The sequence below is a fragment of the Conger conger genome, chromosome 3, assembly GCF_963514075.1.
Source record: "Conger conger chromosome 3, fConCon1.1, whole genome shotgun sequence".
Lineage (NCBI taxonomy): Eukaryota > Metazoa > Chordata > Actinopteri > Anguilliformes > Congridae > Conger > Conger conger.
The window spans coordinates 42,746,419-42,752,418 of NC_083762.1; positions in this window are offsets into that span (position 1 = coordinate 42,746,419).

Sequence of the window (6,000 nt, forward strand, 5' to 3'; positions counted from 1 at the left end):
ACAATTTTGGGCTAATGGCTCTCCGTTAAATACATATCTTGAATATAGTACGTGAGTCATCATTCAATTTTTATTTGAACTATTTTTAAGAAAAATAAACCTTTTCAAAAACCAGAAACAAATGTGTACCACATTATGCAATTCAGACCACTTTACTGGACTCTGGCTTCTGTTTGACATCTTAAATCCATATTAGCAGTCTGCCAAGGTGCAGTGCTTGGGCATGGAAGAGGTTGTGATTGTTTTTAACATATGTTATGCACTTGACACACCAATTAATTCATTAAGCCACTAAGTCCAGCACTTTTGAACATATTTCCTTACTCTGTATTTGAACTATCCGCTGTGAAATTAGCCGACCATGCCCTAAATGAACTTGTGTGCTGCACTATAGACTTTTCATTAAGACAATGAAAATAGAGCCCTAAGAGTGAAATGATATGTTCAATCACTATAACTCCTTATTTGCTTAATGTACTGTAGTACTTACCTACACCTTACACTGAATCCACACTGTAAGTAGTTTCTTACAAGCATTCCCCATTATTGAGCGATCATAGGGAATTTCACATTCTGAAAAATGTTTGTCACACCATAGTGGGATTGTATTTGTAGCCCTCCAGATCTGCTGACATGGTTAACTGCCCTTAGAAGTCCTGACAGATCGCCAGCTCCGTCATCATTGATGGTGAGAAAGTGCCAGAAAGAATATTTCACATCACAAGAAACTGCTGACAAGAAAAACTGTCGCTCTGGGTCTCTTCTTGTTTCCTTTCATTTCCTGTGACACCAGGGTTGGCAGTCTTGTATATGTTAGTTGATCAGAAAAATATGTCTTAAACCATTTGATACTTTCAAAATGTTTTCAAAATGTTATGCATATACTAAAACCAAATCTGTTGTTTGTTATTTGGCAATTATATTTCAGCTGAACCTAAATTGGGTCACAGCAGGCAATGGAAATATAAACACAAACTATGTTATTTTGAAAAGTACACAAAGAATCTTACTATGAAATGTGTCCTTATGAGGTTTATAAAATACAGTGCAGTACAAATTAGGACAGTGACAAAATGTTGGTTGTTTTTGCTCTGTACTGCAGCACATTGAATTTGAAATGAAACAATGAATATGAGGTCAAAGCATATTTTAAGATTTAATTTAATGTAATTTACATCCATTGGACCAATTATCATAATCTTAAAGGGACAGTCCACCCAAAAATTTAAGTACCGTATGTTTCCACTTAACCAGAGTACTATCTATCCAGCCATCACACTGCTGAGATGAGATTCATTTTCTGGGAATCTACGCACCGAAAATTTCCATTCAAAAAACTCAACAGCAATGTCTCTGTCATTGCCTACATAGGGAAATCGCGGGTTTGACCTCTTTAGGCCACGAGAGGGCGCTCTGGCCACATTTCATCATGATGATTGCCTCACGCATGCAGAGTGCGGACGTAATCATTGCCTATCTCTGTCAGCTGCGTGCAGAGCTATTTAAGTCTCATCCTTGCACCACTCTGGGCTGTGATGTTGCATTCTGCTATGTGAACTGAGTACGTAAAGAGCTAGTTGGAGGTTAGTGCCTTTATCCTTAAAAGACACTTAGGAACCTCCTTAGAGATAGAGTAAGTGTAGGGACTGGTTTTCCTGTTTGTCTTTGGTCAGGTAGTTCTCCCTGAGACACGGCTCTTTTTGAGATTCGCTCTCATTTTGTTTCTTAAGCCCTCTTAGTATCTGAGGAGCGAGAGGCGGAGTTCACCTCTCATGGTTATCTTCTGCATCTCTGGAAGAACCCTGTTCTAGCTGAATCGATACTTTTTTGTCTCATCAGACTTTCTCCAACCTTTTTTTTTGGGGTCGATTTCTGTTAGCGATATGCCGGTTTTTGATTCCCTTTTTCTGTTATTTCCTCTAACAAGAGACTTGTCCATTCCTCAGGTGTTCCTTGTTAGTCCTCATTAGTAGATGCTCTTCCACTGCTTTTATGGTTTTGTTTTGGTTGCCATTTCGCCAGTTTTCTCCTTTTTGGTGTTCCCCTTCTCCACTAGTGGGCCCACACACTCATGGAGGGCTCCTAGATTATATTAGTGGTTATACCACATATCGTGGGTAACTTTGTGATCCTGTCGCGGTCACTCTGGGTCTCCCGCCCCCGCTCCCTCATAGTCTCTTTCCAAATATAGTGTCACAAAACACTGATAAAAACAATTGGCACTTTGCCCCAGGATACTGGTGTGCTTTTGTGGAAATGCTTATGCAGACACAGCAAGTTTCCACAGTAAAATAAATAGTTCTCAATTAAAATGTGCATGTTTGCTAGTAACTATGGCATTATAATATGTAACTGCAGCAAAATTACTTGTTTTACATGAGTACACCATGGTCTCGGGTCAAATATGACCACGTCAGTGCCGAATGTGGCCAGAAGCCCACAGGAGCAGGATAATTGGCTTCCCATTACACAGGAATATGGGAGGCAGTTGGAAGGGATAGTTATTTCATTGCTGGTTGCTGGTCATGGTTCAATCCCTGAGTGCGTCCTTGTTCTGTGTGCACGAGGCTTGCAACTATGGAGTGAAAAGAAGCAGTTGGTGTCAGTCACATGTTTCAGAGGAGGACCGTGGACTGTCTTCACTCGCCTGAATTTTGTGAATTGGACATTGGGATTGGAGATTCCTAATAAATGTAAAAAACATGTGGTTGGTCCAATAAAGAGAAAAGCGGCCCCAGTTCCATATTCAATGCCATTCCTTAGTAGCTCACTGCACTTTTATGAATTATCATCATTACTTTTTTCCTACAAACATTTTTGTGTTCCTTTCCATCTTGCTCATGAAACTGGGTACGTCTTAAATAATGGGCAAGTACTCCAGACAGGCTAATTAAAGTTTGGACGCAAAGGGGTTGTTTAATATTAGGCCTATTAGTGCCCTGATTTCTTCAAGTCCAAAAGTAAATTACCAGAAAGAGAAAGCTTTAGAAAGCTGAAAAAAACAGACTTGTACATTACCTGTATATTACCTATATATTCTCTATTAATTCATATAAAATCATGATCGATAAGTTCGCCTATACCTTTAATGTAATATTGTTCTCATTAAATTCATAAATATTCATTCATTCACAGTATTTGAGTCCCTGCCATTCCATGATTGATGAACTGTAAATGGCACTTAAATGCTATAGAACATGAGTGCCTGGTGTTTATGTTTTCCATGCAAAAGACAATTAAAGCTTTGGTAATAAGTTGGTGATCACATTTAAGCCTATCAACAACTAAAATGTTATGCTTAAAACACACCAAAAAGGCCAGACACTGTGGCCCTTCAGGACTGAAATCGAGCACTCCTGTTGTCCAAAGCACATCTTCGAGTGTGCAGAGCCTGCTGGCAGCTTGCTAGGTGAGACCACGATAATACACCAAACCAGCTACCAGCTCAGACATGCTACCAGCACTTTATTACCAGCTTAGCCATGCTGGTTGAACAGATCATACCCAGCCAGACCAGCTTGATGGAAAATAGCCATGCACAGGTAGTTGTAGTTACACCAGATTTGGGGCTTGTCAGATGGACCAAAAGGCAACAGTGCACATCTTCTCCAGTTAAAGTGATTGTAAAGGGGCTGGAGATAGTTGAACATATTTGACCCAGGCAGTGGCGTCTGTACATTAGATACACTACAATACACTACTAGTTGGCGGTAATGCGTCTCTCACTGACTTTTTATTATCTCTGATGCAGTTCAATGAAGAAAATTTGTTTTGAATTACTCAGATATTGTCCGTAATTCCTCTTTTAAAATGCACTCAAAGTAATACAAATTGTTTGCGCTGTAGTGTATGGCACTTGATGCTGGCAATTATCTGTAAGTGGCGCTGGCCCCATAACCCATAGTCCTGGCAGTATGACAGGGAACCCCTTCTGCACATGTCATAACTGATTTTCTATATTGGCCTGTGGGCCCGGCCCCACATCTGATAACAGCCATATAAAGGATGCCTTATAGGTGGGTAAAATTGACAGTGCTATGCTAGCATATTTCATATTTATAATCAAGTTAGAATCATGCCAGTTAAGTTGGGACTACAAATGAATACAGTGGCATTAGGATGGTCCAATTGTGGAAATTGTGTCACTATGAAAGGGAAAGCATTATGGGAGGCTGAGTTAAAATCGATCTAAAAATTCAGAACATGATTTTATGAACTGAAATCCAATCGTATTTAGTATATAGCTATGTATTTAAACCATGAAAAACATACTTTGAATCCAGACTTCAACGTTATGTAGTTTGCTTATATTTAGCTTTTGCCACTCTATTTAATAGGGAGCAGTATACCGGAAGTATCGATCCCGATACATCCGCTTTATCTCCCTATAGAGATCACAGCTATGTTTCAATCGGCTGGCTATATGTGGATATTCTCATTGTAGTTGTTCTCATTATAACTTGGAGACTTTCGACTTTAGTAGCTTAGCTGTAGCCGAATAAATATCACAGCTTATGAAAATATCAAAACCATTAATTCATAAAATATTAGCATCATCCAAACACAAAAGGATAAAAACCGCAATTTCAATCCAAATTGGTCCCCGTCAAGATGTGGTAGGCTATGTTTAATCCTCTGAAACAACTAATTTTTGCAACAAGTTGTAGTTTGGTACAATAAATATGTTTAATAAAAGTTTGTTGCGAATTGTTCCTGAAATGACCATGCATCGGTTTTAATTGTCCACGTTTATTTGACCTGCATATTGCAGTTGCAGACCAGTTTCCCCACAATATAAACAAGCAATTATACCAGCCAACTTGATGAACTGATAATTATGCCAGCTCCCCTGATTACCTTCATGGGTGATCAAATACTAAGTTAGCAATGATTGAGCCAAACCGTGAACAAATTTTTTATTTCATGTTCATCTCAAACATGAAATAAACATCATTTATTTAAAATGCTAGGCCCATCTGTGCTCCCTGGGTAGGCAACTTTCTTGAAGACCTATTTTGCAAATGAGCAGCTAGTGATAATGATGATACGATGATGTTATAAGGGTTTCATCACTGTGTAAATCTAGCAAAGTTGAGGCTCACAATAGTCGCTGCTCAGCTTGGCAAGTTGATTGGTGCCCCACCAGAATTACGCCACTGGACCCAGGTCTGATTTATCCAAGTTAAGAGAAAAAAGTAACTGAGATATCTATTTAGATGACTATTAGCAATTACTTATCTCCAAGACTGTACATGTGGGTTGATTTATTCATCAATGGAGAACAAGAGCACTTTGCCCTTTTACATTGAGTCCCATGCGTATGCAGTATCGGCTCAGTTATCAAGAAGCCCATTGTAATGATTAGCCCCATAAAAGCTCTTATACTAATAGCGGGCCAGTGATAGCTAATCAAAGCTTTTTGCCTTCTGTCTCAAATCATGGGACAATTTTTTGGCATTAAGTAATTACACAAAGTCTTTTTTTATCAAAAAAGTTACATCAAGCGATCATCTCAAATAGGTAAATACATTTTCTTGCCATTTCCACACTGCACAATCACATTACATAATACTAAATTATATATATATAATAAAGTAATACCACATCAGCACAACAACACTAATTTAACGCTCTATGTAAAATATTCTGGCAGTAGGAATGAATAAGTGACCATATCTCTGTATATACACTCAGTGATCACTTTATTAGGAACATCTGTACACCAGCTCGTTAATGCAAATATCTAATCAGCCAATCATGTGACAGCAACTAAATGCATAAAAGCATGCAGACGTGGTCAAGAAGTCTGTTTTCCAGACCAAATGTCAGAATGGGGAAGAAATGTGATCTAAGTTACCTTGACCATGGAATGATTGTTGGTGCCAGACAGTTTGAGTACTACAGAAAGTATGCTGATCTCCTGGGATTTTCACACAGTCTCTAAAACATCTGGTGAGCAGCAGTTCTGTGGGCAAAAATGCCTTAATGAAGCAGAGGAGA